At 36.2% G+C, this 21,842-nt stretch overlaps 1 non-coding gene across 1 annotated transcript; it reads left to right on the forward strand.

Moving 5' to 3' along the window:
• Positions 1 to 4,543: 4,543 nt before the first annotated feature.
• Positions 4,544 to 4,676, forward strand: LOC111766405 (small nucleolar RNA SNORA31). Its single transcript, XR_002798465.1, has one exon. It is a non-coding gene; the product is annotated as a small nucleolar RNA SNORA31 (small nucleolar RNA).
• Positions 4,677 to 21,842: the final 17,166 nt, after the last annotated feature.

Here is a 21,842-nt window from a genome sequence, read left to right on the forward strand (position 1 = left end):
TGTGTTTTCAAAGTAATATGTGAATAAAGTTTAAAAATCAAGTCAATCTAAAAGGCTCAATAAGAAAAACGAGACCCCTGCTACCCTTTGTGTGGTGCCCTGCTGCCTCCACTCCACTCCCAGTGCAATCACTTTCATCCACTTTAACTGCTTATTTTCATATTTATTCTATCCATAAATCCAAATAACATAGTTATATGACTATTTCTTGATTTTTTTGCTTTATTTATCTTCTCTAGCATTCCATTATAGACAATGAATATTTTGTTTTTGCAGAACCCCTTTCTCTTGTCCCCTGATCCCAAAACTGTTATATATTAATTTTTGGTTAGATAAATGTCAGTATGTACTATATTATGTCTATGTGAACATATTCTCACTGAGCCAGCTGGCTTATTATGATTGCTTTAACTTTCTCTGTAGTTAATAAAGAATGCATATGTGCCTCTGCCTTTCCCTCTATTAATTTGCTTTACTTTCTATGGACCCATCAATAACTCAACCCCTAAATCTCCCCTAAAAGTATAAACTCTTCTTCATACATCCAAACACAATGGACCTTGTGGCAATTCCATTATCCTGGAGGCACACCCCCGGGAAACTTCATTTCTAACTCCATTCTTGCCTGGATGTTCTATAGGCCTGCTTGCTGCACAGCATCCTTCTGGGGCTTTCCTCTTCCTTCCACCTTGGAGATAACCTTTGTCTCTCCCTTGTGCTGGATGCCCCATTTCCTGCATTCCCACCTTTTTGTTTTTCTTTTTTTTCCACTTGTTTCATCTCCTTGTTCTGGTGGGGCAGTGTATTAGTTAGGAAAATAGAACCAACAGGGTATATATAATAAAATACATAATATATTGCAGTTGAGGCAGAAATTCTTTCTGATATCTGAAATCTTCAATACTGGTGTTAAAGACTCAAATTGATTGGACGAGGAGACTTCCTACATTGCTGAGGGCTATCTCCTTTGTTGGGTGTTGATACAATCAGTGGATTATATAGATGCAAATGCATCTATTGCATAACCTCACAGTAACAGTCAGGCCAGGGCTTGCTTGACCTAACACCTGGACACCGTAATTTAGCCAAGTTGATTAATAAATTATTTAACTGTTCAGAATAGTTCCTTGTATTTAAAACCCCAATCTCTCAAGTAAATGTTATTTCTGAAGAGCAGGATCACAGTTGATGAGGAAACTTCTACTTGTACAAAGTCAAGACAAGAACTGTAAAATAAGTTATAACATCCCAGAAATGGAAAGTATTTTGGATCTGGGCAATGAAAAATGTTCTATAAAAACTGTTGAAAGGATTGAACAACCATCTCATCTCACTCTGGGACTGTTTTGAATGATGAGGCAAGGTTGTGGGTTTGTTGTTTTATTTTAAGCCAAACCAAATTCCCAAAGGGAAAAGGGAGGGTTGTGATTAGAATAAGACCCCTGGGGCTTCTTGGGTGTTTGCAATAATTTTTTTAAAATCCTGTTTTCTTTGCTTTAAAATGGTTTACTAAATTGTGCATTTATAACTTATGATTTTGGTATAGATTTTATTAACAAAAAAGTGTTAAAAGTTTTTTTCTAATAATGAAACAAAACTGAAAGCAGTACAGTGTTCTTGTAAATTTTAAATAATATTTCTTTAAGTAGGTCTGTTCAAATTTAATTACTTTTTATTATGACTGTTTTCTGGACACCATAAAATTGTTATGTGCTGAATCATGCAATAAATGAAAGTGTGTTTTCCTCTGATAAGATATAATTTAATTTTTCTCTGGCAACAACCTGGCATTGCCTAATGACTAGTTTTCTAGAAATAAATGAATATTTACTTGTCCAAAACAGTCAAGTTTAAAACCCAAAAAGGAATTTTTAAAATTGACTTTTACATTTTAAAGAGTAATCTAATATTTAATCTCTTCTTTTTTAATCGAGCTGTTTTCTATGTGGACTTTCTCCAATCTCTTGTTGCCTGGTTAATGATCACTGGATGATTAAATTAAAAGGAATGAGAAAGCTCTGATCTCAAACAACTTTAACATTTGCAGTTTTGAGCAGACTAGTCCTTTTAACTCATATGAAAAGAGATTCCATAAGAGTAAAATATGTTTTCTTGCAAGTTGTAAGTGGTTGGGAATTTATTTTAATAGCATTAGATATTGATGCTAATGCACTTACATTATTCTATATATTTCATAAAAGTAGAATCATAAAATATTTATCCTTTTGTGCTTGGCTTCTTTCACTTAACATGATGCTTTCAAGATTCATCCATGATGTAGCATGCATCAGAATGTGATTCCTTTTCATGCTGAATAAAATAAATGGACATACTATTTTCCCCCCTTGGGGGTTCATCACATTTTTTCATTAGAGAAGGTGTAGGTTACTAGAAAAATCATGCATGAAATACAGAGTTCCAATATACCATTCTATTATTAACAACTTGTATTACTGTGTTACATACATTATAAGTGATAAAAGAACATTTTTATAAATGCACTATTGGCTGTCATCCACACTTCACATTAGGGTTCACTGTCTATGTTGTACAGTCTGACATTGTTTTTATTTTCTAGTAACGTGTATACATCCTAAATTTCCCCCTTTTAACCACATCTAAATATGTAATTCAGTGCTGTTCATTATACTCACAATGTTGCTGTTACCATCACCACCATCTATTAATATTACCAAAACTTTTCCGTCACCCCAAATAGAAACTCTGTACAATTTAAGGAATTATTCCTTACTATCTACCTCTACCCCAATCCCTGGTAACCTATGTTCTAGCTTCTGACTCTATGAGTTTGCTTATTCTAATTATTCCATATCAGTAAGATCATACAAAATTTGTCCTTTTGTGTCTGGCTTATTTCACTCAACTTGATGTCTTCAAGTTTCATCCATGTTGTTGCATGTATCAGAACTTCATTTCTTTTTACAGCTGAATAATATTCACTGCATACCACATTTTGTTTGTCCATTCATCTTTTGATGGTCATTTATTTTTTAAGGCAGAGATCATCAAATTCCTAATTGAAATTCCTAATTTGTAAAGAATACAGAACTTCAATTTATGTGAAATCCATTGTCAATCATTTCTTCAACATTCCCTTAGTCACCATTTTGAGTGTCTATTGCATACCTAAATAACTTCTAGGAACTAGGGTTAGACAGATGAATAGGAAACAGTTCTTGCCTTCAAAGAAGGGAAAATATTAGCAATTGTTACTATGAGACAGAACTTTAATCTTTCTCAGTCTAGGGAACCATAATGGTTTACTTGGATTACTTTTACCTAAAAGTAGTGTAGCAGTTGATATTATTGATGAATTCCAAAAAGAAATATTGGATTATGTTTGTAAACTGATCTTTTCCTCTGGGCATATTAGATTATATTGGATTCATAGGTTTACTTGATTGAGTAATTATATAATCCTCTTGTGCCAGTAGGGCACCAAAAGGTGGGGACTCATAGATAAAAGGCAAGGCAAAGGACAGAATTAAGTTTTTTTTATACTGGAGTTTGATGCTGAAGCCTTAAGCTGGAGCTCCGGGAAGAGAGGAACCCTAAGCCTGGAAAGAAGCAAGCCCTGGGAAGAGAGGACCCCTGGAAGCCTGAACCCTCGCAGATGTTGGCAGCCATCTTGTTCCAACACATGGAAATAGACTTTGGTGAGGGAAGTAACTTATGCTTTATGGCCTGGTATCTGTAAGCTCCTATCCCAGATAAATACTCTTTAAAAAACCAACCAGTTTCTGGTATTTTGCATTAGCACCCCTTTGGCTGACTAATACAAAGGGTTTTATTATAATGGTTATGTGTTATTTCCTTGTGTTTGATGGTTTCTTAAGCTAAACTCCCAATATACCTATAAACTTCATAGCTTCTATCTACACTACTAACCTCAATCCAAGATTTTGCCTAAGAATGCTACTGATCAGGATGAATCAATGAATAACTAATACCTATAGAAAATTATTCAAAGCTCATTCTCTACTCAAGCTGGGTTTTTTAAGCAAATTATTTGGTCTTAATGGTTTCCAAATTTCATCTGGTAATACTGTGGTTGCATATGTTCTTCTTTCTCCACTTACTAGAACAACCTTAGTCTCTTCCCTAACATAATGTGTGCATTTCTGGATTTACATCCCACCTCCCCACCAATCAATTAAATATCTTTTTCTCTCTACTCTGACTCTTCATCTACTTCTCAACATTGCTATTCATCACTTATGGTTATTCTTATGAGATATGGATGGCCTCTCACCCAACATAGGACAGCTGTTTTTCCTACTCTCTTACTTTGGCTCTTTCTCCTGGTGCATCCCAAACAAAATTAAATGTAGGAGCAGGTCTTAACCACTGCTACTGCTTCTGCTATCTCCTGGCACTGAGCGTGCTTCCTGTTGGTGGTCCCTTACTCTACAAGGTCAATGAAATAGATACATGAATACCTCAGTGCCACACCTGCCTGATGTTTGCATAGGAATTTTGTCTTCCAAAATTTCTGAATCTCATATATGCAAAATCAAAACTTGAGCATCTCTGACAGACCTGGAGCAGTTAATGTCTGCTGCTAAAGTTTCCACTACAGATGCAAGAAAAAGAAGGTCCTCATTCTTTCTGTCTCTCTGGTTGTGGCAGCCAAGATTGAATGGGGGAATACAGGAAATTATGAAAAAACATGGGGAAGGGAAAGTGATCTTTGCAACTCAGAAATAATCTGTAAACAGCCTTTTTTACTCCACTCTAAAAAAATAGCCTTTTCCTCCACAAAAGGAATCTTTTTGTTGTTTGGATTTACATGAGAAGTGTTGAAAGACTGTGTCCCCTACACTCTTCCTTCTGGTTAAAGCTTTAACAACTTTGAAAGGTTAAAAAAAGGGAAACTTGATTAAAAGCAAGCCAGTGGTTTAAAAAAAAACTTGAATTTTTTTGCTTGCTATTTCTCTAGCACAGGCACATATACATGACAGTTGTATGAAATCTGGAAAGCTGACTTGGATGTACAAACCTCTTCTCTTTCCTCTTCTGGTTAACCAGAAGGATAAGCAGTGAGTATAAGACAGTGGTTAAGGGCTACAGTGTAGTACCCAAGAGCACAGTTTCTGGAGCTTCGCTGGGTTCCAATCCTGGCTTTGTCCTTGCTAGCACTATGGTCTGGGGCAGTCACATGAGTATCATTTCCTGAGTACCTATCCATGGCATGATTGTAATAAATGAATTAAATTATGTAGACAAAGTACTTAGCCCAGTATCTGCCATATTGTAAGTGCCTAATGAAATTATTGCCATTATCCCCTCCATCATCCAAACATGGTAATAATCTATGTGATGCATTAAAACATTTTACTTCCAAGTTTTCATTAGATTTGGGTTCCCAAGCAATGTTTTTTATCATTAACATTCTGACGAATCACCACAACTTGGCTCCAAGTGTGTGTGTGTGAAGAGAGGGTGATAAGGGGGTTACTGAATACTTCCTGAAAGAATATGGGAAGGAGGGCCCAAAACTAGGGTGGAGAGGAGTGTGGAATGATGGCATTGGATTAGGCAGGTAAGCCTCAGCTCTCTCCCAGAAACAATGGAGAAAGAGTCAAAAGCTGTCTGAGGGATCTGCTTTGGGGATCAGCAGACCAGGAGAGTGCTTCACAGCTCCAGGAGGGTGAGGGCAAAGAGACAACATAAAACAACAAACTATGAGTTACTGAAACCTCCCATCTGCTGAGAAGGGCTCTCCTCCTCCACACTGGAATATTAAGCAGGGGTAAAACCCCTAGACATTGCAGCTGACAGAGAGGGGAGCAGGCATCTTCCTCCCTGTCAGGTATTACAAGAGAAAATAGAAGAAGAGTCAGGGAGCTTTTCTTCAGTAAATCTGGCCAGTAGAGCCCACTTAGAATCTCGGTTCCAGCCAGACCAAAACAAAGGAAAACCAAGAGAGATACACCTCAGTGGAAGGGGGTGCCAAAGAGCACCATCTGCTGGCCAGTTTGGAAATTCCATGGACAAAAATTGAACTTGGGTTTTTCTGTTCTGTAACTTCTGGGAGAAAATCTGTGCCCCATTAGTGAATCCCTGGCATGATTTTGATAACTTAAGCTGAGTAATTTTAAAGACTTAGGATAAGTTGAACCAAATATCAAAGAAGAGCTGTGAAAAAAATAATAAGCAAGAGAGAGAAATTGGCTATCAGAGTAAATTCACCAATGTATCCAGATGTTTAGACATCAGCAAAAACTTACAAGTCATACTAGGAAATAGGAATAGATGGCCCAGCCAAAGAAACAAACCAAATATCCTGAATAGATTCAGAATTTGAGATAATTAATCAGATGATCACACAACTCACATAAATCATTTTAAAGAACTGAAAGAAAATATTACTAAAGAGATAAAGGATATTAGGAAGACATTGGGTGAGCATAAAGAACAATTTGAAAGTCTGAAAAGAAAAGTAACTGGGAGAGCGGACTTGGCCCAGTGGATAGGGCATCCGTCTACCACATAGGAGGTCTGTGGTTCAAACCCTGGGCCTCCTTGACCCATGTGGAGCTGGCTCATGCATAGTGCTGATGTGCACAAGGAGTGCCATGCCACACAGGGGTGCCCCTGTGTAGGGGAGCCCCACGTGCAAGGAGTGCGCCCCATAAGGAGAGCCACCCAGCATGAAAGAAAGTGCAGCCTGCCCAGGAATGGTGCTGCACACACAGAGAGTTGACACAGCAAAATGATGCAACAAAAAGAAATGCAACAAAAAGAAACATAGATTCCTGTGCTGCTGACAACAACAGAAGCGGACAAAGAAGAACATGCAGCAAATAGACACAGAGAACAGACAATGGGGGGGGGGAGAGAAATAAATAAAATAGATCTTTAAAAAAAAGAAAAGTAACTGACTTTATGGAAATGAAAGACACAATAGAGGAGATTAAAACTACATTAGAGACACATAGCAGATTTGAAATGCTTGAAGACAGAATCAGTGATTTTGAAGACAGAACATCTGAACTGGAAAAGACAGGAGAACAGAAAGAGAAGAAAATGGAGAAAATGGATCAGGGCCTCAGGGAAATGAATGACAACACAAAATGAAAAAAAAAAAAATGTATTACTAGTGTCCCAGAAGGAGAAGAAAATGGAAAATGGACAGAAAGAATATTTGAGGAAATAATGACTGAAAACTTCCCTATACTTATGAAAGAAATAAATATCAATAACCAAGAAGGAAAACACACCCCAAACAGAAAAAAAATCTGTATAGAGCTACCTCAAGATACCTACTATTCAGAATGACAAGTATCAGAGATAAAGTGAAGATTCTGAAAACAGCAAGACAAAAGCAATTCATCATATTCAAGGGAAACTGAATAAGATTAAGTGCTAACCTCTCATCAGAAACCATGGAGGAGAGAAGAAAGTGGTATGATATATTTAAGAAAGAGAAAAACTGCTGGCTAAGAATTCTGTGTCTGGCAAAGCTTTCCTTCAAAAATGAGGATGAGCTCAAAGTCTTCAATATCACTAATGAATATAGATGTAAAAATCCTCAAGAAAATACTTGCAAACTGAATCCAAAATCTCTTTAAAAGAATTACACATCACCATCAAGTGGGTTTTATCCCTGGTATGCAAGGGTGTTTCAACCCAAGAAAATCAATTAGTGTAATAAACCACATCAATAAATTGAAGAAGGAAAAAAATCACACGATCCTCTCTATTGATGCAGAAAAGGCATTTGACAAAATCAACACCCTTTCTTGATAAAAACACTCCAAAAGATAGGAGCAAAGAAAACTTTCTCAATATGGTAAAGTGTGTATAGTAAAACCTACAGCTAACCCTCTACTCAATGGTGAAAGCTTTCCTGCTGAGATCAGGAACAAGTCAAGGATGCCCCTGTCGCCACTGTTATTTAATATTGTGCTAGAAGTTCTAGCTAGAGAAATTAAGCTACAAAAAGAAACTAAAGGCACCCAAATAAGAAAGGAAGAAGTAAAACTTTCACTATCCACTGATGACATGATACTATTTCCAGAAAATCCTGAAAAATCAACAACAAAGCTACTAGATTTAATAGACAAGTTCAGCAAAGTGGCAGGATACAAGATTAATATGCAAAAATCAATAGTATTTCTATACATTACTGATGTGCAATCTGAGGAGGAAATCAGAAAAAAAATCCCATTTATAATAACGACTAAAACAATCAAATATTTAGGAATAATCTTAACCAAGGACATAAAGGAACTGTACTCAGAAACCTACAAAACATTGCTAAAAGACACTGAAAAAGACTTAAATAAATGGAAGGAAGTTCCATGTTCATGGATTGGAAGACTAATATATTGTTAAGATGTCAGTTATACCCAAACTGATTTACAGATTCAATGCAATTTCACAAAAATCTCAACAGCCTTTTTTTTTTTTTTGCAGAAATTGAAATGCCAAAAATTAAATTTATTTGGAAGTGTAAGGGGCCCTGGATAACCAAATATGTCTTTAAAAAGAAGAACGAAGTTGGAGAACTCTCATTTCCTGACTTTAAAGCATATTACTTAGCTACAATGGTAAAAAATCCCAGCATGGTACTGGTATAAGGACAGACAAATTGACTAATGGAACTGAACTGAGAATTCAGATGTTGACTCTCATATTTACAGTCAAGTGATTTTTGACAAGGCTGTCAAGCCCTCCCAGCTGGGCCAGAACAGTTTATTCAACAAATGATGCCAGTAAAATTGGATAACTATATCCAAAAGAAAAATAGAGGACCCTTATCTCACACCTTATACAAAAATTAACTCAAAATGGGTTAAGGATCTAAATATGAAAGTGACAACCATAAAATTCCTAGAAGAAAAGGTAGGTAAACCTCTTTAAGATCTTGTAGTAGGTGGTAGTTTCTTAAATTTTATACCTAAAGCATGAGAAACAGAAGAAAAAATAGATAAATGAAACCTCCTTAAAATTAAACACTTTTGCACCTCAAAGAACTTTGTCAAAGGGTGAAAAGGCAGCCTACTCAATGAAAGAAAATATTTGGCAATTGCATATCTGATAAGGGTTTAATATCTATGATATACAATGAGATCATACAACTCAACAATAAAAAGAAAAACTACATGATTTAAAAATGGGCAAAAAACTTTAAAAGACTTTAAAAGACAATTGTCCAAAGAAGAAATACAAATGGTGATGCAATACCTGAAAAAATGTTCATCATCATTAGTGATTAGGGAAATGCAAATCAAAACTACAGTGAGATACCATTTCACATCTGTTAGACTGGTCACTATTAAAAAGTTAGAAAGCTGTAAATGTTGGAGAAGATGTGGAGAAATAGGAATGCTTATTCACTGTTGGTGGGAATGTAGAATGGTACAGCCACTGTGGAGGGCTGTTTGGCAGTTCCTAAGGAAGTTGAATATAGACTTGCCAGGTTACCTGGCAATATCATTGCTATTTATATACTCAGAAGAACTGAGAGCAGAGACATGAACAGACATCTGCACATCAATGTTCATAGCAGTATTCTCCACAATAGCCAAAAGTTGGAAACAACCCAGGTGTCCATTAACTGATGAATCAATAAACAAATTGTGGTGTATAACATGATGGAATATTATGCAGAGATAAGAAGAAGTGAAGTCGTGAAGCATATGACAACATGGATGAACATGAAGGACATTATGTTGGGTGAAGCAAGCCAGACACGAAAGAAAAAATACTGTATGATTACACTATTACGAACTAAATATATTATGTGAAATATGAAAATGGATAAAACAGCATATATAAGACCATTTTTCTTTGAAGCTGAACAAATGTAGGTTAATACTACAAAATGTTAATATCAGACAGAAAACAACATTACTACAAAGTGAAGGAGACCAGACATAGAGTACTACATATTGTATAATTTCATTTGTATAAAAAATAAATATAAATCAATGTATAGATATTGAATTAGATTAGCAGTTATGCAGGGCTGAGGAAGGAATGCTAGGGAATGTGGAGTCTTTCACTTTGGAGTAATAAAAATTGTTCCAAAATTTTTGAGATGATGAATGTACAACATTGTGATTATACTAACATTGTGATTATACTAAAAGCCATTGATTACCACTTTGGGTAGATCATATGGTATGTGAATATATCTCAATAAAAGTGCTTAATAAACAAATAATTTGTTCAAGAATAGCCAGAAATAACTGCTATGTATATCAGGAGAAACAGAGAGGTGAGGAATTTTCTTGTTTGTCTGGTTTTTTGTTTATTATTATTGAAATAATGAAAATCCTCTAATAATGACTGAAATGATGAGCACACAACTATGTGATTATACCAAATACCATTGATTGTATACTTTGGATGCATTGAGTGTACACTTTGTACACTTTGGATTGTATGCTTTATTAATATGTATCAATAAAACTGATTTGTTGAAAACAATTTTTTAATTAAAAAAAAGAGTCTAGGGTGTAGCTGGGGGAGCTGGGATTGAGGTGGCAGTTGGGCAAAAATAAAATGACAGAACGGGATTGCGTTTGGAGGCCAGAGGAGATTGGGTATCAGAGTGAGGGAAGAGCTGGGAATGGTGAAGGCTGCAGGAAGCCAACTCTGCTTGAAAAGTTGAGCTGTTCCCTCTCCCTCACCCCCAGTCCCCATTCCCTCTGACCCTCTCACTCATACCACATGAGGGCCTACACCAGACCCATGCCAACTTCTTTCAGAAAAATCTTGGGCTTTCTTCTGCAGGCTACGGTGAGATGTCTTCTCTTCAAGACCTTCCTAGGGATGTGTGATCCGTTCTAATGATCTATTTTTCTATGATACATGATTTAAGTTTTTATATTGGTATTTTCCTCTTAACAATGTGCTAAACTTCACCTCATCTACTGAAGCTTTTGAGCACACAACAGATTTCACTTTTTGCTTAATACTTCTTTTGCAAAGTGTTTGTATTAGTCTGCCAAAATGTGCTGATGCAAAGTACCAGAAATCTGTTGGCTTTCATAAAGGGGATTTATTTAGGGTAGAAGATGACAGTCACAAGGCCTTATAGAGTCCAACTCAAGGATGCTTTCTCACCAAAGTCAGTTGCCAAGTGTTAAAGCAAGATGGTCATTGATCTCTGTTTGGGCTCTCCTCTGTAGGCTATTAGGCAAATGGTTCATTTCTCCCTGGGGCTTTAGTTGTTTGAGCCTTCTCCTTTCTGTCACATGACAAAGTTCTCTCCTCTGGCATCTATGGAGCTCTCTCTCTCTTCCTTTCTTTTGTCTTCTTGAGTGAGTGCACATTTAGGGACTCAACCCAAGTCATGCCCTGCTGATATGGTTGAATCAAAAGCCCTAAACTGATTTTATCAAATAAACTTAAAACCTTTGAATTTAGTACAATCAAAGGGTATCACATCCAGAGGAAGAGTTTACAAACATAATCTTTTTCTTTTTGGGATTTATAAATAATCTCAAACTGCCACAGTGTTCTTACTCTCTGGCATGACTTCTCTTGTAAATACATACAGTCTATTCTAAACTAAGTGTGTAAAATGGTAGAGTTACCAATCTTAAATCTTGGTTTATGTTTCAACAGTTTGGGACAGGTGGTAAGGTTACAGCTCATATTCTTCACAAATCAGTTGCTTGGAAAAGATGTTACGAGTTGAAACATTTATATTCACTTAAAATACTTCACAAGAGGAAGATGTCATGGACAAATTTTTTCTTAATGCAAAAAGGCTTCTGCTAGTGCTACTTTTAAAATATAGCATATAAAAATATGTTTAACTGGTTCATATTCATCTTCAGCAAACTTAGAAATGCTATGAATAAAAATGTATTTGTGGATATTGATACTTCCAATCTATTAGAAAAATCCATTCATTGTTTTCATCAATATAGTAATGTAAAAATATTGATTTGGGAAAATACAAAGCAGGATAAAAAGAGAAACAGAAGCAATCACATAATATTTTTGTTTTGAAACAAACCTGAGTATTCTAAGCTCTGTAAAAGCTTACTTCTCTTTTTATTCTAGAAGTTGTAGGTTTACAGAAAAATCATGCATAAAATATAAGTTTTCCTTATAACACCCCATTATTAATACCTTGTATTGGTGTGGTACATATGTTACAACTGATAAAAAAACATTTTTTTTATAATTGTAATATTAACTATAGTCCATAGTTTACCTTATGGTTCATTGTTTGTATTATACAGTCCATTGGATTTTTTAAAAAATTACTCTAGTAACATATATACAAACAAAAATTTCCCCTTTTAAGCACACTCAGATATTTATTCAGTGCTGTTAATTAAGGTCCCAATGTTGTATTACCATCACCACCATCCATTACCAAAACTTTTCCATCATCCCAAATAGAAATTCTATATATTTAAGCCTCAACTCCATATCTTTATCCCCACCCCATCCTCTAGTAAGCTATATTCTAGATTTTTACTCTGTGAATTTGCTTGTTCCAATTACCTCATATCAGTGAAATCACACAATATTTGACCTTTTGTGTCTGGCTTGTTTCATTCAACATGATATCCAGGTGGTCACATGTATCAAGTTTCGTTCCTTTTTATGGCTGAATAATATTCCATTATGTGAATATACCACATATTGTTGATCCACTCCTCAGTTGATGGACTTTTGGGTTGCCTCCATCTTTTGGCAATTGCAGATAAAGCGCTGTGAACATTAGTGTTAAATGGGGCTGTTAGAGCCCCAGCTTTCCATTTTTGGGGGTATATACCTAGAAGTGGGATTGCTGCGTCATATTCTATGCCTAGCTTTCTGAGGAACTGCCAAACTTTTCACAGCAGATGCACCACTTTATATTCCCACCAATAGAGAGTGAGTGTTCCTATTTCTGCACATCCTCTCTAACACTTGTCATTTTCCATTATTTAAAAATAGTAACATTGTAGTAGGTACAAAATGATATTTCATTGTGATTTTGATTTTTGTTTCCCTAATGGCTAATGATGTTGAGCTTCTTTATGTGTGCTTGTTGTCTATTTGTATATATTCTTTGGAGAAATGTCTATTCAAGTCTTTTGCATTTTTTTTAGAACATTTGTTGAACAAGGACAGAAGAGGCCATTTCATGCCAAAGCCCAGGCTCATTATACTCTTCCTATTCTTAAAGTGTGAAGGTAAGACTCAAAAAAAAAAAAAACTTGTCCAATTAGTGGAAGTATTAAATACTGTAGGTGCTGTCTCTTTCAGAGGCTTACAATTTAGTGACTGGGCAGCATATAATGAAAGGAACTAAGAGGAATGATAAAAGCCAGAGGGAAGAGCAGCTCACTTGAAGAGATGGGATTTGGGCAGGAGTGCCTGAAGTGGGAGGTAAATTCTTCCTGGGGAAACAGCCAGTGAGACCATCCTAGAGATAAAGATAGTAGGATATTTATCCTGATGGAGTGGAAGACTTGGGTTGGGGAAATAGGAAAATGGGAGAAAAGTTTGGGTAGGGTAGCTCCTGGTCAAGGTCAGGTAGCTAATTTGTGACAATGACTTGAGTCTCTCCTCAACTATAAAATGAAGGAGTTGAACAAATGTGTCTCACATTTGCCTTTTGTGTACCATCTTCAGAAATTTTCTTATTCCCATGTACTACCATTTATTTAATATTTTTCTTTAATTACACCATTTTTTAAAAATACTTTTCTATTGAAGTATGCCATACATGCAGAAAGTGCATTTATCATAATACAGCTTTATTGAATTTTCAGAAACTGAGTTTACCGTGTAACCAGCACCCAGATTAGGAAACAGAATATTTCCAGAACCTCAGAAGCCCTTCTAATGTATCTTTTCAAGTCATTTACCTCCATACCAAGGGCAACCACTACCCTGACTTCTAACAGCATGGAAGAGTTTCTCATATTTACTTTTTTTATTTATTGGAGAAGTGGTGGGTTTACAGAACAACCATGCATAAAATACAGGATTCCCATATACCACATTATTAACACCTTACATTGGTGTGGAACATTTGTTACAATTGATGAAAGTACATATTTATAATTGTCCTATTAACTGTAGTCCATGGTTTAACTGAGGGGTCGTTGTTTGTGTAGTGTTGTTCCATGGATTTTCTCTTTTTTTATTTTTTCTTTGTCTTTTTTTTTTTGTATTTTCTTTTCTTTTTTCCATGAATTTTTAAAAAAAATTATTCTGTTACTATATATGCAACCTAACCCTTCCCCTCTTAACCACATTTAGATATATATTTCAGTGCTGGTAATTAAGTTCCCAATATTGTGCTATCATCACTGCCATCCATTACCGAAATATTTCCTTCATTCGAAATAGGAACCCGGTACATTTTAAGCCTTAACTTCCCATTCCTTATTTCCACCCCATCCCCTGGTAACCTGTATCATAGATTCTGAATCTATGCATTTGCTTATTCTAATTATTTCATGTTAGTGAGATCATACAATATTTATCCTTTTGTGTCTGACTTATTTCCCTCCATCTGATGCCTTCAAGGTTCATTCATGTTGTTACATGTATCAGGACTTCATTCCTTTTTACAGCTGAATAATATCTCATTGTATTTATATACCACATTTTGTTTATCCATTCATTGGTTGATGGACACTTGGGTTGCTTCCATCTTTTGACAATTGTGAATAATGCCACCATGAACATCAGCGTACAAATATTTTGCCATTTTTTAACTGGGTTGTTTGTCTTTTCGTTGTTGAGTTGTAGGATTTATTTGTATATTTTGGATATTAAACCCTTATTGGATATGTGGTTTCTAAATATTTTCTACCACTGTGAAGGCTGTCATTTTACTTTCATGATAAAGTCATTTGAAGCGCAAAGTTTTTTTATTTTGATGAGGTCCCATTTATCTATTTTTTCCTTCTGTCCCTTGTGCTTGGGTATAAAGTCTAAGAAAACATTGCCTAACACAAGTTCCTGATGATGTTTCTGTTTTAGTTTCCTTGGCTGCTCAAGCAAATACCATGAAATGAGTCAGGTTAAAAAATGGGAATTTATTTGTGTAGAGTTTTGAAGCAAAAGAAAATTCACATCAAGGCACCATCAAGGTGATGCTTTCTTCCCAAAGACTGTGGTATCCTGGGTCTGGCTGCTGGCAATCTCTGGTCCTCAGCTCCTCTCCAACTTGGCACATGGTGGTCTCTCCTAGCCTCTTTGTTCTCGCCCTAGTTCTGTTGAATTGTAACTTTTGACTGCTCTGCTCCCTGTAACGTTTTCTTTTTCTGTCTGAAATTTTTTATGCTTATAAAGAACTCCAGTAATAGGATTAAGACCCATCCTGATTGTGCTGGGCCACACCCTAAGTCAAGTAGCCTCATCAAAAGGCCCTACTTAAGAGTTCACACCTATAGGAACAGTTTAGGTTAAGAACGTGTCTCTCCATATAGCTTCACACCATCATAGATTTCCTATATTTTTTTCTAGGAGTTTTATAGTTTTGGCTATTATAGTTAGGTCTTTGATCCATTTTCAGTTATTTGCTTATGATGTGAGGTAAGAGTCCCCCTTCATTCTTTTGCATATGGAGTTTTCCCAGCAATGTTGAAGAGACTATTCTTTCCCAATTGAGTGGTATTTTCCCCCTTGTCAAAAATCCAGAACATATTCAGTTATTAGATGTAGGTGCTTTGTTGTGGACTTTTCAGGATTTTCTGTATAGAGGATCCTGCCATCTGCAAATAGCGAAACATTTTTTTCTTTCTTTCCAATTTGGATGCCTTTTATTTCTTTTTCTTGCCTAATTACCCTGACTAGAACTTCCAGTATAGTGTTGAATAACAGTGGTGGTCCTGGACTACCTTGTCTTCTTCCTGACCTCAGGGGAAAGATTTTTAATCTTTTATCATTGAGGATAATGATAGCTATTTGTTGTGCATATATGCCCTTTATCATGTTGATAATGTTACCATCTATTCCCATTTTTCTATGTGTTTTTACCAAGAAATGGTGCTAGATTGTTTTTTCTGCACCAATAGGATGATTATGTGGTTTCTTTCCTTTATTCTGTTTATGTGGTTATTATATTGACCACCCTTGCATACCTAGGATCAGTAGCACTTGATAATAGAGTATAATTCTTTTAATCTGCTGTTGGATTCAGTTTGTTAGTATTTTGTTGAAGAGTTTTGCATCTATATGCATAAGAGATATTGGTATGTAATTTTCTTTTATCAAGGTATGATTATCTATTCCCACCTCTTCAATTTTTTGGGAGCAGCAGGATTGGTATTAAATCTTCTTGGAATGTTTGATAAACTTCTCCTATGAAGGCATCTGGTCCTGGGCTTTTCTTTGTTGGGAAGCTTTTATTACCGATTGTATTAGTCAGGGTTCTCTAGGGAAACAGAATCAACAAGAGATATCTGTCAATAGTATGCAGTTTTATGAGTCTCTCACGTGACCGTGGGGATGCACAAGTCCAGGTTTCGCAGGCAGGCTGCAACCAGGGGCTCCGATGAAAGTCCAGTGAAAGTTCTTGATGAGTTCTGGGAGATGTTGACTGTCCAAAGACAGAGCTGGGAAATTCTCATCAGTGCTGTAATTACTTCCCCTTTTAAGGCATTCAACGGATTGGATAAAGTGCCACTCATTGCTGATGGCAATCTCCCTTATTGATGTAATTATAACCAGGTATCTATGATTTACCCCCACGGTAAATTCAATGGTGACTAAAGTCCATAAATGCCCTTGTATTACAATTACCCCAGTGCTTGCCTGACCAAACAACTGGGCACAGTTACCTAGCTAAGTTGACACATTAGCCTAACCATCACACTCATTCAGTCACTTTATTAGTTATTGATTTATTGAGACCTATTTCATCTTAGTCAATGTAGATAATTTGTGTGTTTCTAGGCATTTGTCTATTTCCTCTCAGTTATTTAATTTGTTAGTGTGCAGTTTTTCATAGTATCCTCTTATAGTCAGTGGTGCTTTGAAATTGCGTGTACCTCAGAAAAACATGTCCTTAAATTGTAAGTAGGACCTTTTGATGAAGTTACTTTAGTTTATGTGTGGCTCAGGATGGGTCTAAATCTTATTACTGGAGTAATTTATAAGCTGGATGAGACTCAGACTAATAGAGAGAAAGTTTGGGAAGGAAGAAGTTGAAGATCAAAGGAAATTGGAAGAGAAAAGAGAGGCAAGAGGCCTCCATGTGCATTGCCATCTGACAAAGAGCCAGGATCAAAGACCACTGGCAGCCATCCCCAGAACACCAGTCTTCAGGAAGAAAGCATTCTCTTGATGATGCCTTGATTTTGACATTTTCCTGACCTCAATCCCAAGAGCCATTAAATTCCCATTGTTTTAGCCACCCCATTGCATGGTGTTTGCTTGAGCAGTCAAGGAAACTAAAATAAAGTCCTTTTTATTTCAGTGGAGTTGGTGGAATGTCTCCCTTTTCATTTCTGATTTTAGTTATTTGTATCCTCTCCCTTTTTTTCTTCATCAGTTTAGCTAAAGCTTATCATTTTAATGGTCTTTTCAAAGAACCATCTGTTGGTTTTGTTCATCCTATTGTTTTTTATTCTCTATATCATTTATTTCCTCTCTAATCTTGGTTATTTCCATCTGCTCACTTGGTGTTTAGACTGCTCCTTTTTTTCCAGTTTCTCCAGTTTTGAGGTTAGGTCCCCCGTTCCTCCCATGACTTTCTCTCTTTTGCCCAATTTCCTTTCCTTGTAAGGGCTTCAGTTATGTTGTTTTAAGGCCTTCACTCAGTTTGGGTACACCTTAACCTGTAACCCTGTTTACAAATGGGCTCACACCTGCAGGAGTAAACTTGCCTTTTGTGGGGACATAATCAATTCCCAACAGTGGGAAATGGCTCACCTGTGGCAATGGAACATAGGTTGAAAGTGAAATCTCAAGTACTGAAGGGGTGAATCTCAGACACATGAACCAAACATTGGAAATGGGAATAAGAGGTCTTAGAAGGCATTGAGAACCAAGTATCAAGATAGAAACATTCCAGAAAACTAACTGGGGAATATGAGATCTAGGAACAGCAGCTGGAATGGGGAAATGAGAAGTGACTATGTCAATTTTGGAAGTTAGGGGCCAATGTCTAGAGTTAAACAATTCTATGTTTTAATGGTAAATTTGTATGGGTAACTTCAATATTTCTATTGTTATGTCTACGTTTTTAACATAATTTTTAAAAATTATGGAAGTACCACATGGTTATTTTAGAAAAACATTCCTTCTTGCATCTCAGTCTGTCCTTTTCAGGTCAATTCTTCTATTTTGAAAAACACTGAATTCTTTTAGTGATGCAGGGAGTATCTTTGAATGATAAGCTTTCTCACAGTCTTTGTACAAAAATGTCTTAGTCGCCCTCACTTCTGAATGACAGATTAACTGCATAGAGGATTCCAGATGGACAAGTATTTCCCCTCAGCACTTTTAAAAATATCGCTCCATTGTTTTCCAGCTCTGTTTCAGTTGAGATGACTTCTGTCAGCCTAATTGTCACTGTTAGATAGTGAATGTCTTTTCTCCGGTTCCTTTAGAGATTTTTCTCTTTCACTTTGAGTTCTGTTGGTTTACAACATTATATCTCTGTGTGGATTATTTATTGTTTTTATGGCATATCGTACTTCTTGAATACGAGGCTTCCGCTCTTTTACAAACTCTGAACAACTCTAAGCCACAGTCTCTTTACATGTTGTTTGTACCCTCATTCTTTCTATTTTCTCCTTCTGGGGCTCTTAAACTGTCGTTTTATCCATGCCACTTGATCACTTTGAATGGCTTTCTGGATAATTTTATCAGATACATCTTCCAGGTCATTATTTCAGCTGAGTAGCTGCTGTTTAACCCATCTGCTGGTATTTTAATAATAATGGCTACATTTTTCATTTAAGGATATTATCTTTGTCAGTTTGATTGGTTGGCTGGTTTCCAAATCTTGTATTTTTAGTTGCACTTGTTCATTTGCTATATTTTGATTCCTTCTTTTATGTCTTTAATTATTCAGAAAAACATTTTATAATCTTTTTCAGGTGGTTGTGCTTATGTTTCAGATTTCAAGCAGCTGAAATTTTTATTTGTTTTGTTTGGTGAGTCTCACTTATAGTAGACTACTTTCAGTTCCGTAATTGTGAACAGCAGAGGTTTTTCTCATATAACTTGAGTTGTAGGACTGACTCTCCAGACAGAACAGTTTTTTCCTTTGCTTCTCTAAGTCCAGTGTCAAATTTTAAGTTGTTTTTCTTACTTGGGGGGCATTTCCACCATTAGTGTGGTGTGAATTCCAACAAGCTTGCAAAGGGTTTTTTCCCCAAATATTTTAAATGAAATAAAATTAATCATTTAAGAGAGTACAATTCAGTGGTTTTTGGTGTATTCACAATGTTGTGCTACCATCACCACCACCTAATTCCAGACACATGCCATTAGTCCAAGGGGAAACCCCATACCTGTAAGAAGTCATTCCCAACTCACCCTTGGGCAACCACTAATCTACTTTCCACCTCTCTGGGTTTGCCTATTTAGGGACGTTTCATGTCAATGGAATCATACAACATATGCCATTTGTGTGTGGCTTCTTCCCTTAGTATGGTTTCAAAGTTCACCCATATTATAGTCTATAACAGTACTTCATTCCTTTCTGTGGCTGAATAATACTCCGTAGTAATCGTTTGTGTATGCTACATTCAGTAGACCTTTGGAGGGTTCCCACCCTTGGCTATTATGAATAATGCTGTTGTAAACATTCATGTGCAGGTTTCTGCGTAGGCATATGTTTTCAATTCCCTTGGGTATATGACAAGGAGTGGAGTTGCTAGGTCAGATGGTTATTCTATTTTTAACTTTTTGAGGAACTGCCAAATTGATTTTCACTATAACTGCATCATTTTATATTCCCTACATCAAGTACAAGGGTTTCAGTTTCTTCACCTCTTCGCCATTAGTTATTTTCTGTTTATTATTATTATTGCCATCCTAATGGGTGGGAAGTGGCATTGCACAATGGTTTTCAGAACGACTCATGATGTGGGGCTTCTTTTCATGTGCTTATTGACAAGTTAGTTTCTTTGTATGTGCTATAGACAAGTCCCTTATTAGATTTATTGTTTGCAAATATTTCTCCCATTCTGTAGGTTGTCTTTTCCCTTTCTAGATAGTGTCCTTCTACACACAAAAGTTTTAATTTTGATGAGATTCAGTTTACATATTTTTCCTTTGATTGCCTGTGCTATGGTTACAATGTTTAAGAAACCGTTGCCTAATCCAAGGTAGCACAGATTTACACTTATGTTTCCTTCTAAGAGTTTTATGTTGAGGTCTTTGATTCATTTGGGGTTAATTTTAATATAAGATATGAGGTAGAGTGTTCAAATTCATTCTTTTGCATGTGGCTATCCAGTTGTCCTAGCCTCAATTGGTGAAGTGATTATTCTTTCCCTATTGAAGGGTCTTGGAACTTTGTTGAAAATAAATTGGCCTCAGATATTAGGATTTATTTCTGAACTCTCAATTCTATTCCATTAATCTACAAGTCTATCCTTTTGACAGAACAGAACTGTTTTGTTTACTATAGCTTTGTAGTAAGTTTTGAAATTGGAAAGTACAACTACTCCAGCTTTGTTCTTCTTTTTCAATATGGTTTTTGCTATTTTACTTTCCTTGCATAGCCACATGAATTTTAGGGAACTGCTTGTCCATTTCTACAAAAGAGGCAGCTGGAATTTTGATAGCAGTATTTGCTTGACTCTCTAGATCAATATGTGAAGCACTGCTATCCTTAAAATACTAAGGCTTCCAATCCATGAAGTCAGAATGTCTTTCCATTTACTTGTATCTTCTTTAACTTCTTTCAACAATATTTTGTAGTTCGCCGTGTATGAGTCCTGGAATTATTTGGATAGATTTATTCCAAAATATTTTATTCCTTTTGATGCAATTATAAATGGAATTGTTTTCTTCATTTCCTTTTCAGATAATTTAGTACTGGTTTTACTAGTTTCCTAAGGTTGTTACTAAAAGTACCACAAACAGCATGGCTTAAAACAACAGAAAATTATTCTCTCAGTCTGGAGGCCAGAAGTTCAAAGTATGGTGCTGGCAGGACCATTCTCTCCAAAGGCTCCAGGGAAGAATCCCTCTTTGCCTCTTCATAGCATCTTGAAGCTGCTGGCAATCCTTGGTCTTGATTGCCTGGTAGATGCATCACTTGAACCTCAGCTGCCCTCATCACATGGTGCTCTCCCTGTGTGTTTCTCTTTGTCGTCATATGGCTTTCTTAGGAGGGTATCAGCCTTTGGATTTAAGGCTCACCTTAATCCAGTATGACCACATCTTAATTTAATTACAGCTGCAAATACCCTGTTCCAAATAAGGTCACATTCTGATGTTCCAGGTGGACATGAATTGGGGGAGGAGGGCCCTATTTAACACAGTGCACTAATGTATATGAATACAATTGATTGTTGTCTATTGATCTTGTATCCTACAACTTTGCTGAAACTGTTTACTCGATCTAATAGTTTTTTTGTGGGGGGGGGGGATTCTTTAGGGATTTTTCTATGAAAGATCAAGCCATGTGCATGTAGAAATAGTTTTATTTCTTCTTCTTCAGTGTGGATGCCTTTAATTTATTGTTTTTTTGCCTAATTGTCCTAACTAGAGCCTCTGGTAAAATGTTGAATAGAAGTAGCAGGAGCAGACATCCTTGCCTTGTTGCTGATCTCAGGGGAAAAGCTTTCAGTCTTTCACCATTAAGAATGATGTTAGCTATGATTATTTCATAGATGCCCATAATCAGCGTGAAGAAGTTTGTTTGTAATCCTCACCTG

The sequence above is a fragment of the Dasypus novemcinctus genome, chromosome 25 (assembly GCF_030445035.2).
Source record: "Dasypus novemcinctus isolate mDasNov1 chromosome 25, mDasNov1.1.hap2, whole genome shotgun sequence".
Taxonomy (NCBI): Eukaryota; Metazoa; Chordata; class Mammalia; order Cingulata; family Dasypodidae; genus Dasypus; species Dasypus novemcinctus.